Genomic DNA, 12,627 nt, shown 5'->3' on the forward strand with positions numbered 1-12,627 from the left:
GAAGAAATGAGCCGTGCTTTCAGTTGTTCGGATGACTTTGTGTTTTATACAAAATGTATCGTTGCAAACTATGCATGTTCGTAAAGCGTAAAGCGGCAATGATAAATAATTTTTTTGGCAATAGTTTTCTTACAAGAAATATTTATTATATTTTTATTATTAGTTATTATATAATAAAAAATTTACAACTTTAAACATTATCTTTGTATTGTGTGTTTATACATTTGATGTCAATTAATTAATATCGTTCTCTAATTTAAGAAATATAAATTAACTTTTATATATATATATATATATATATATATATATATGAATTTAATATTTTAAAATTGTTATTTTGCTTCAAATTAAATTTCTTAATAACCTTCCTTAATTCAAGTCTTCAAGCTTTTGACAAATATTAATGATTTATTTATACATAATTGATTTATATAAAAAAATTTGTATTTTATACCTCTTAAAATTCAAGATATGACAAATATGTTTTATAATGTATCGTTACAAATATATATTTGTATATAAGCACTACCCTTTTAGTATTTATTTTATCTAGTATGTTAAACATGGAAAAATAATATCCAATGTATACGTTTATAATTGAACATTCATATATGTTCCGAACTGAATATATCTATATGTTTAGAAAGATGATATTCTTCTTCCTTCTTCGACTTCATCTGCCTTCTCACGATTGAAAATCATCAAATCGATATTTCAAAATGATCTTGGATCACAAATATATTCTTTATTGTGAATCATATTTGTTCTGGTGATTCGATTTCGTAATCATCTTTCTTTAATTCACAAATGGATTTTGAGATATTCTAGAATCAATGATTATCGATGACAAATCAACTGTGAATCGAGATATTTAGAGATATTCTGAACGAGTGAAGAACATGAAAGAATTGATTGATTTTGTGAGTTTAATTTGAAAATCGATATTGAGAAGATGACTTTGGTGTTTGTCGGTAATTAGTTTCGACGGTCAAAGAAAGAAAAGTCAAAATTAATTTGTAGATTTTGGTAGTTGGGGTGATACCAATTCATCGTGCTTATTTTGAATGAGTCGGAAAGATTTAAATTGATGTTCAAACTCGAATTTGTTGAATGTCAAAGTTCACAATTTGAAGTAGTCAACATTTAATTAAGGATTAAATCAGTGGCATTAAGATTAACGGAATTAAAGGCATTATGATTAACGGAATTAAAGTTCTGATAGTGACTAAATTTTGAAGGCAGTAACGAAATGAAAGTGTCGATAGTTATCATAAGTCTATTGAAATTGGATCGATTGCTTTGGAACAAAAGATGAAACAGAAACAAAAGTGATCGGAATTGCAATGGCGTGTTTGGAACATAATGAGAATGAAAAACGTATATATATATATATATATATATATATATATATATATATATATATATATATATATATATATATATATATATATCAATCATACCAATATTAATAATAAACTCCCTTCTCTCCATAAGGACTTTTAGATAGACAATATTATATATATATATATATATATATATATATATATATATATATATATATACTAGAAATGTTTGAGGCCCGTGCTAAGCACGGTCCAAAGAAAGTATAATGTTAAAAATGGGTGGATTTTAATATATACAATGCATGAAAAAGAAAAGAAAATGTAAGTATATTGTTATCATCAACAAATACATGAAAGTCCATTGCGATGAAAGCATTGTAGGATAAAATAAGCGAGGTGATGAAAGCATTGTAGTTTCAATATTTATATTTTACAAACTACATTTGCTTTAATAGACATATAAACGGAAGTACATGGTTATTTCTTGCGTTAACCGCATTTTGTTGGAGATGCCGAAAATGTATTTAAAATTGTTTTTACCCTAAATAGAAATGTCATATGCTCATATCAACAATTAAATATTGGTAAGTAATCTATAAAAATATAATCAAGTAGAAAAAAAGGTAAATCGTAATCAGAAATGTTGCTTTTTCTCGACTTTACCCTTTTACAATTGAGATTATAATTTCAAATTGTATTATTCTGTAAAACAATGCATGCATTTGTGCAGCCTTCAACAAGGATTATGATCAGCAAGTTATTAAACTCTTCGACATGTGGTGCTCTCAAGTGAACCTGTGACATGAAACCCAAATAATCATATATAAATAATAATATAAGAGAATGGAAACAATTATATATACTTATCAAAAACCATATTGGAGCATAGTAAAATCATCATGTTAAACATTGCATTCCTCTGTTATCATTGATTAATACGCTAGTGTGATATGATTACACCATGTTTTTGGAAGGAATAAAATATATCAATGAATAAAAACAAAACGAGTTCAATTATAATAATTGAACAAATTTTTTTTGCTTATAATTAAAGTTAATATTTTCATTTATTTTGATGTAAATATAAGTTGGGGTATTTTGGTCTTTTAATAACAAAAGTAAGAATGGAGTCAAGTTACTTCGTAGGGATGGTAAAAGTCAACAAACATGGAATTTGAAAGAATATGAAGGATCTGAATTCCATCCATTTAGCAAGCCAACACCCCATGAAATCAAATCTTGAATTTCAATTCCACCAGGTTCTGCGAATTCTTTTTACCTTTCAAAATAAAAGTTGCAGCCAAGACCACAATCTTGAGAGTCACAAATAATGTAATCTGATCTGTAAGAAAAATGACTGTTGATTTCTGATTTATTCATAATCATTAAAATAAAAACCAGAAATTGAACTTTTAAGTTAACAAAAAAGAAGCAACATCTTTGATAATCCCCAAACCATATGGTGTATCGAAGGAGGGCTAGAAAAAGACAAATCAAACACCAACAAAAGTAATTAGTGATCCTAGACCTGTTTTGGACTCTGGGGAAAAATTCATCTTTTATGCTTTTAATAACTTGGTGTGAGAAATGTCGTTCAATTCCAACTCGCCACTCATTGCAAAATTAAGAATTAAAGGATAAATTATCCTTAATTATGGATCAAGAATCAATTTTAATCAGGCAGGCGTATATTGCTTTGAGTTTATTATTTGCTTGCCCTATTCTTTTTCGGCTTCAACCTTTTGACCAACGGGTTGGTGCTGAAACAGGGTATTTGAAGTTGCGGGCTTCAGATTCAGATTGAAGAAGCCTGAAATGTATTTGGAAGCAATGGCTTGATTGTATTAAGGCACTACTAAAATAATGTGATTACAACAATCACGAGGATATATCCTTACTACATATCGCGGTACCAAAATAATGTGATTAGTTAGGCATTTTGTCAAACAGTTGATATACATCCCATATTAATCGTAACACAAACCATTGTTCAAAGGAAAACATAAAATAAATAAATCCATATGTAATCAAAAAAACAGATCTAACGTGATTAATGAAACCAATCTCAAATTAAAGCCGTTAAACGAAAACAATATCTTTCAAAGCCTGGAAACGTATTGCATAACTTTCAAAGCCTGAAAACGTATTGTCCACATACCTCTATGTTTCCGTCGACCACTGGAATCCATATTTCATATGAATTTGGTTCTGAAATTAAATTAACAGAAGAGTAATGGAGAAATCGCAACGAATATAAGAAGGGAAGAGGGGTGACGTGATGTATAATTCACGATGAGAAGCGTTGATTGTAAGGGCGATTGGCTACAGGCTTAACAAGAGGGGAAGAGAATTAAAACAAACAAACCCTAATCAGATGGAAAATGGAACCCAAAAGCAGAAATAAACGCACAAAACAAAAAACCCACCTTTATAGTAATGGACTGGTGGCAATTATTGATGACAAAAGATTAGGGTTCCGACGGATACAAATTGCTGATGCAGGAGGAGGAGATCAATGGAGATTAGGATTCCGACGGATGGCAATTATTGCGGTTAGGGAAAGGAACCAATATATGAATTCAGAGGGTATCTGTGTTTTTTGGTCGATACAAGACAGTTCGGCATAAGGCGGTGTGGTTTTATAAGATAGTGGTACCCATAGATCAAATAAATTCTTCCAAGACACCTTCACGCTTTAAGAGAAATAAGAATGGTCGGATTTCTTGGTGTGGATAAAGCCGAATGTGTTGTTGGAGGAAATCAGTAGGTGTATATGTCGATGTTCAGAAACAAGGCGTTGAAGGAAAAGCGGACATAAGAAGGATTAAGTCGATTTAGTGCAAAAACACGTCCGCTAAATTGCGTCGATTGGGGGAGGTTTACGTGGCGGTGTTGGAACTGTGTGAATTTAAATTTGGCGACACCACATAAATAGGGTCTTTATATATAGTAATGATATATATATATATATATATATATATATATATATATATATATATATATATATATATATATATATATATATATATATATATATCATACCAATAATAATAATAAACTCCCTTCTCTCCATCAGGACTTTTAGATAGACAATATTGAAGCAATGAAATACACATATAGTATCTAACTTGGTATCAAAGCTAATGTTTGCACCCCTTGGCTTATCATCATCGAGACTTCATCCCTAAGGGGGGCTATGAGTATATCTCACATCCATGCGACACAGTCTATATATCTATGTATATGTTGGAGTTTTTCTCTTTGCATAAGAGCTCTTTTTGAGAGACAATATTAGACTCCACATATATCTAACATGATATTGATTTAAGGTTCTAATTTGGCTGCAAAGCTAGCCCAATATGTTTTGCTATACGGAAATGACATTCGAATTGAATTCCGTCGCTCATGCCTTCCGCAATTTTGATTTTAGTAAGATTACCATTTTTTTATAAAAATATTTATTGCATCACCATACATAGTCACCTTGAATCATTAGATATCGTCTTTATTTGTAAAATAAAAAATAATAATAAATAAATAAATAAGAACCCCATGCAATGATCTAGAAGTAGTAGTTCATATTTGAATTTAGATATGAGAAAAAAAACATTATTAAAGAACCTCTAAAAAGGGCCAATTTATAATGGATAGAAAATAAATCCATAAGAGTTCAGAAAAATTGATTTATAAAGGTCGAAATAAATCAATTTAAGAGGTGAAAATTTAGTTAAATCGGCTGAAACAAAGCCTGGGAACATTAGGTTAATTAATTGTTTATGGGCTCAAGCAGAGGGCTTAATAAAATCAATATTATAGCCTTGAATAATCCATAAATATGGGCTAAATAGAAAGAACCACTTGGCTTGAATGTGACCTAGGAAAATTTGATTAACACGGCTACTATGTGGCATGAATAATCGATTTTGATATAAGGGCTTAAGTAAAAAAAGAATGTTAATGTAACTTATCACATAATTACGTATAAACTGTATAAGATTAAAGAATACCCGATATTGTTGATAGTTTATAGGTTTCAGAAACACGATCGATCCACACACACAAAAATAAATAAATAAATAAATAATAATAATATTAATATTAATAATATCCAAGGATTAAATTAGCATTGTGAACATGGATCAAATCGACTAGGAAAAAACTCTGAAGAACTTTATAAAAGTATGTCAAAATTGAAAAGGAAAAAACTCCGAAGAGCTTTATAAAAGTATGTCAAAATTGAAAAAACCGCCATGAAAAAGCTCGGTTAGGGTTCAAGAAAAAGGCAAACATGTCTGTTGTTTTGATCTTATATGTTATGATATAACTTTGTATAAAAATAATCGATGCTTGGAATGCAAGAAATCAACACAAAGAACAATCAAACACTACGATATAAAAGGGAACTTGAAATTGGAAAAAATAATAAATAAATAAAAACATTATGAAACCACAATCTTTGAACGTTACATTGCTATAAATCTCTAAGGAGATAATGAGGAAAATAAAATGTGATGGAATAAATAAAAACTGACACATAAATAACTTTATATAATAGTCTTATAAAAAATCATGTTGATATTCATGATAATAAGGAAACATTTCAATATAATATGTCAACAGCAAGTAATTACCTTCATCTCTATCTCTATATATATTAAAAGAGAAACTTATGACATCACCTTCAACAATCAGGGTCATTCATTGTGTTTCATTGATTAATTTCAAGCGTTGGATAATTTTGATGATATCATCATAAAATAAAATAAAATTAATATTAACAAAATTAAGCTGACTACGTTTGGAAAGTTGAAAACTTATTAATGGTGACTGAAATTTTTAATTGGAATGTATTGAAGTGAAATAAATGTCAACATAATTGTCAAAACATAAATATGGTTCCTTCCTTTTTAAAAACAAATAATTTGTATATACCTTTCATAATTATAGAATTTGAAATCAAAGAATTCAAATTAGTATGATATGAATCACAATATTAATTTCTTCATATCATTTCCAAAATCGTTGTTCAAAATTATGTAGAAATATAATTTCATTCAGTTGTTATCACAATTTCGTGAATTATGGACTTCACACCATCACGTTCGAATATCAGCTTCATAAAGTTAGCAATTTTTTTTTTGATTTAATGATTAATTTCCTACACCTGATTATAGTATATGTGTTCAGTATATGTATCAATGGCTTATTAGTGGGTTTTTGATAAACAGATTTTCTATTCTCTGTGTATGTGTGTGTGTGTGTGTTTGGATTGGATTCTATGTTTGGACTGGATGAAGTAAAATTCAGTTTAATTAGTTCTGTGTTAATTGGATTGGATTATGTGTTTGGATTCGATGAAAAACTAAATAAAGAAAAGTAAAAATGGAGTACCTTCCCGAAGGGTTTAGTGTCTACATATGTTATATCTTCAAAATGACTTATTTAGGCTTGTTGTAAAAACTATTTTTAATTGGAATGGTTTGTATATTCTTTAATATATGTGTGTGTCTGTGTTTCACAATCAGCATATGCATTTTTGTCTAAAGGGTAAAAAAAGGCAAATGTAATTTTGATATTGTCATATTATACATACTTGTTGTAAAATGATCTATTTACCATTGATGTGTGTGTCTGTTTGTGTTTCAGTGTGTGTGTGTGTGTTTGGATTGGATTATGTGTTTGTATTTGATGATGTAAAATTCAGTTTAATTAGTTTTGTGTTTGGATTTGACTGTACTTGGATCGGATGAAAATAGAAATATAGAAAAGTAAAAGTGGAGTACCTTCCCGAAATGTTTAATGTCTATATATATTATTTCTTCAAAATGACTTATTTACCCTTGCAGTAAAAACTACCTTTTTGGGAATGATTCATATATTTCTTTAATATATGTTTGTGTCTGTGTTTCTCAATCAGCATATGGTTTTTTGTCAAAGGAAAAAAAAAAGGCAATGTACTTTTGATATTGCCTTATTATACATACTTGTTGTAAAATGATTTGTTTACATCAAAATGATAATGCATGTGTTATCATCCTCCTACGTATGAAAAAGCTTAAATCTTGGGGTGGTAAGAATATTTTTTATTATAAATATCCATGTCATTACATTAATATTTTATTTATAAGATAAATTAATTTATAACTTTAATTGTTATTTCCAGGTCAGCCTCAAGTGGGTAACTGTTTGTTTGGGTCGAGATTGCATATTAATGATGACATGTCTCACATTTTAGAATTAAAAAAAGCGTATGTCTTTTATCATTAATTAATAGCTTAATGTTTGTTTTTCCTTATTCTTAATCATTAATTATTTATATTGTTTAACTTCTTCATTTTTTTCTTCTTATATGTAGTATTGCTGATATGGATTTGAATGTTGAGTCTTCCATTGGTACTATACAATTTAACATCGATACTGTTGTGGCCAAGGTAGAGGATTACTACCTCCGTTTTCCAATCAAGAACATTGATGATATTCCAGATTACAATGAGGTATACTTAACAGTATTAATATTTTCCCATTAATTTTATAAATTTATGGCGCATAACACAATGAATATATATATATATATATATATATATATATATATATATATATATATATATATGAAAAAAATATATTTTTTAAAAAATTTATGAAATAGGAAATTGGTTTGTCCATCATTGCTACTGTCATCGGTTTTGATTTAGACGAATGTTTGTATTCTTTTTATTGTCGTGACTGTTCAAAAAAAGTAAGTAAGAATGATGATGATACTAATGTTGAACCATTTACGTGTGATGATTATGGTGGAGTTCTGATGTTTACAACAAGTAAGTTCATAATTTTACATTTGTAAAGTTCTTGTGTCATTAATCTATATTCCAATGTTTCCAATTTTATTTCATTGTCCATTAAAGTGTTATTTTATAATTTTTAGGGTGGGGATCGTAATTCGTGTTTAATATGAAAATGGGTATGCTGCTTTTGTATTGTTTGACCGTCATGTTAAGGATGTTATTCACCGTGGTAATCAGTGGCTGATGGAAAATATATCAAAGGTAGCATTAATTTTTTTAAATTTTGTTTTATGATATTAATTTTGTTTAATATATGTATTGAAGAATGTAATAAATTCATTTTAACCCATTAATGCATCGAATTTTTTTTAACATAAAAAATTGTCTACAAATATGTCCTTCAATGATTTGTACTTTTTTTATGTGTTCCCCCGCGTTTAACGCGGGTTATAATATAGTTATATATTAAAACAAAAACCTTATAACATCATCTTAAACAATCAGGGTCTTTGATTATATTTTATCCCTATCTTTTTCATGTTTAGATATTTTGCTGACCACCAAACTGAGTAAGACTCAGAGTCCGAGTACCAATGCACAGATAGCGGAAATGAGTCGAGTGCCATATACTTCCGCCGTTGGCTCGATCATGTACGCTATGACATGTACTCGTCCTGATGTGGATTTTTCGTTGAGCATGGTTAGTCGATATCAAGGAAACCTGGGTAAAGCTCAGTGGATAGTAGTTAAGAACATTCTTAAGTATCTGCGAAGGACTAAGAACTGGGTCCTTGTGCTTGGTGGGAGTGATGACTTAAGAGTCACAGGGTATAGTGACGCCAGCTTTCAGACCGACAGAGATAACTTATGCTGTCATTCAAGCTGGGTGTTTACCGTTAATGGAGGAGCAGTTACTTGGAAAAGTTCCAATCAGGAGACCGCAACTGATTTAACGTGCGAATCAGAGTACATAGCAGCAGGCGAAGCGTCAAAGGAGGCTATATGGTTGAAGAACTTCATTGGAGACCTTGGAGTTGTACCAGCCATAAAGGAGCCCATGGATATTTTCTGTGATAATGAAGGAGCGGTTGCCTTAATCAAGGAACCAAGGGATCATGGTAGATCCATACACATTGATAGAAAATACCACTTCATCACACATCGGGTAGAAGAAGGACTCCTCGTCGTCAAGAGGGTATCGTCAGAAGAGAATTCTGCAGATCCCCTAAAAAATGGTCTGAGTAGGGTTAAGCACTTTCAGCATGTGAGGAGCATTGGTCTGAAGGATGATATTAGTTTTAGTGATTAGATATAGTTAGAAACTTGTAAAAATATAAATGTAATTGACATTTGATGATAATGTAATGGAAGATTTATTTATGAGTAAAGTTTACTATCTTTTGTTAATTATTTTTTTTGTGTTTCACTTTTGCATGTTTTACTTCCTGAATAATAGGATTGTTCAAACTATCCACAGTCGATCATACTTTGGAAGTAAGTAATGAATTAAGACTGTCATGAATTGGTTTGTAGATTGTCTAAATGTTTAGACATATAGAAAGTTTGCTTGTAACACCGTAAACTTTCAGACAAATTTTTCATTTTTAAACCACATATTTCTCAATATCACATTCCAAAACCACAATTGTCAAATTGTCAAAAACACAAATTCATAAATTGTTTGATAAAATCCAGGATCCACAAAACATAAACTCCATCTCGTGTGTGTACAATCAAGCCGGCGTCTTCCCGCGATCCTGAGAAGTGCCTGAAACACATATCACATAACACGGTAAGCACAAAGCTTACTGAGTTCCCCAAAATACCACACACATCTCATTAGCCTCTCATGGATATATCTCAAATAAGAACCTCTGGTCAATGTGTCTCAGTGGAACCCTTCGGTCCCACAACTCGGGTGGACCCTCCGGTCCTAACTCAGTAAAGCTCAGAATAATACACAACATAAATCACAAAGACATGATGCAAGATATCACAATACTCAATAATAGCATACAAGACCATGTGGTCACACAAATTACCACTCAAGGTAAGTATAGTGAGAAGACTCACCTCGTAAGCAAGCAAATAAATCCCGTACACGAATCACCGATCTAGCCTCCGCCTAACACATACGACAATTATCTCTAATTAACACTTAAATCACCACTCTGAGTAAACCAAGCTGTTTTCTCTCTTTAAATGGGTAAAAGACCATTTTACCCCTCCATGGTCTCCATAATCTCTGACTTTACCAAACCTTAAAGTTAACAGAAGTCAACACTCGAGTCAACAGTCCATGTTGATCCGACTCGTCGAGTCCCCTTGTTTCCTCAGAAGTGTCGTGAAAGTTGAACTTAACTCGTCGAGTTGTCTCATCAACTCGTCGAGTCACACGTTTCCAGACTCGTCGGGGAAAACCCTAACCGACTCGTCGAGTCGGCTCGTCGACTCGTCGAGTCCTTTCAGACTCTATTCTCATTCAGACGTTTTAAGGCAGATTTACAACCCCAAACTCTAGATCTAGCCTCCCAAGGCTAAGATACCACGTAAAGCTACAAGCTTTACATTCAAGTATGGCACTTAGGGCTTGAAATGCCAAAACAAGTTCCCATTTAAGGTCTTAAGCATAAAAGCTCTTATATAGTCGGATAAAGCTGGAACCTTTGGACTCTAGGGACCTCACAAGGTCCAGATATGAAGTCTCAATCTCTTGGTAAGCTTAACACACTCAAAGCCCCAAGGAAAGATGGAAAAAGCCCTAAAGCTCCATAAAAGTGAGATCTAATCGAAATAATGAACAATGGGAGACTTTTTACCTTCAACAGAAGCTATAGATGAAATAACACCAGATCCAACAGTCAGTTCTCATTCCTTTCTTCGATACTCTTCTCTTCTCTTCAAATAGTGCACTAAATTGCCCAAGATTAGCTCTCTTTCTCTCCTAGCTCAATATAGACGATTAGGGTTTCACACAGGGGAGTAAGGTGGCTGGTGAGGCGAAAATGAGGGATTAAGGTCCTTTAAATAGGACCCAACCCCGGAGATTTAGGGTTTCCTCTCATAGCGCCAACTCATCGAGTTGGCTCTCCGACTCGTCGAGTTGGTCGTAAAACCCACGTGGCCAAAACTCTTCTCTACTCGACGAGTTGGGGCCTCCAACTCGTCGAGTTGCTCAACGAAAATCCTGAAAATTATAAATATATAATACCTAGGAATCGGAAAGTTACAATTCTCCCCCACTAGAATCAGACTTCGCCCTCGAAGTCATTCTCCGGAAACAACTCTGGGTACTGCTCTCGCATCTCGGACTCCGGCTCCCAAGTCCACTCTGATCCTCTGCGGTGCTCCCACTGTACCTTAACCAGTCGCACCTCCTTGTTCCTCAGGGTCTTAACTTTTCTATCCAAAATCATTGTCGGTCTCTCAATATAGTTTAGACTTGCATCAACCTGAATGTCCTCTAACGGTACCACTACCGTGTCATCGGCTACACACTTCCTCAGTTGAGACACGTGGAAGGTGTTATGAATCTGGCTCAACTCTGCAGGTAGCTCCAACCGGTAAGATACCTTCCCCACTTGGGCGATCACCCTGAATGGACCAATGTATCTGGGGTCCAGCTTGCCCTACTTCCTAAATCGGATCACCCCTTTCCATGGGGATACCTTCAGGAGGACAAAATATTCGACCTGGAACTCTAGCTCCGATCGTCGCCGGTCTGCATAACTCTTCTGGCGACTCTGGGCCGTCAGTAACCTCTGTCTGACCTGCTGAATCTGCTCAATCGTCTTGAGCACTATCTCAGTGCTCCCCATCACTCTCTGCCCTACCTCTCCCCAACAAATGGGAGTCCGGCATATCCTTCCATATAAAATCTCTAAGGGAGGCATATCGATACTGGAATAATGGTTGTTGTTATATGAAAACTCAGCCAAGGGCAAATAAGTGTCCCAACTTCCACAGAAGTCCATAATACATGCACACAGCATGTCCTCGAGCGTCTGAATCGTCCGCTCACTCTGCCCGTATGTCTGTGGATGATAGGCTGTACTGAAGTGCAACCGAGTACCCAGGTCCTCATGAAATTTCTTCCAGAACCTGGAAGTAAAGCGCACATCTCGATCTGACACTATCGACGTCGGCACCCCATGTCGTGCTACCACCTCTCGAACGTAGATCTCGGCCAATTTCTCTGTAGAAGAGCTCTCACTAATTGCCAAAAAGTGAGCACTATTCGTCAACCGGTCTACAATCACCCATATCGCATCAACGCCTCACGCGGTCCTCGGTAATTTGGTGATAAAATCCATGGAAATCTGTTCCCACTTCCACTGGGGAACCTCTAATGGTTGCAACAAACCATGTGGTCACTGGTGCTCCGCCTTGACCTAATGACAGGTCAAGCATCTCTCGACTACCCATGTCACATCTCTCTTCATACAGGGCCACCAATAATCCCTCTTCAAGTCCAAATACATCTTGGTGGCTCCCGGATGGAT

The 12,627-nt window shown here is 33.3% G+C and overlaps 1 long non-coding RNA gene across 2 annotated transcripts; it reads right to left on the bottom strand.

The window, feature by feature from the left end:
* Positions 1-1,910: 1,910 nt before the first annotated feature.
* Positions 1,911-3,763, bottom strand: LOC145116580 (uncharacterized). 2 transcript variants are annotated; one of them, XR_013712198.1, is made up of 4 exons: positions 3,502-3,763; positions 2,872-3,153; positions 2,623-2,685; positions 1,911-2,138 (listed from the first exon to the last, which is right to left on the bottom strand). It is a non-coding gene; the product is annotated as an uncharacterized LOC145116580 (long non-coding RNA). The 2 variants fall into 2 exon arrangements; XR_013712197.1 differs by having other exon boundaries at positions 2,623-3,153.
* Positions 3,764-12,627: the final 8,864 nt, after the last annotated feature.

The sequence above is a fragment of the Lactuca virosa genome, chromosome 5 (genome assembly GCF_052849685.1).
Source record: "Lactuca virosa cultivar CGN04683 chromosome 5, Lactuca_virosa_CGN04683_v6, whole genome shotgun sequence".
NCBI lineage: Eukaryota > Viridiplantae > Streptophyta > Magnoliopsida > Asterales > Asteraceae > Lactuca > Lactuca virosa.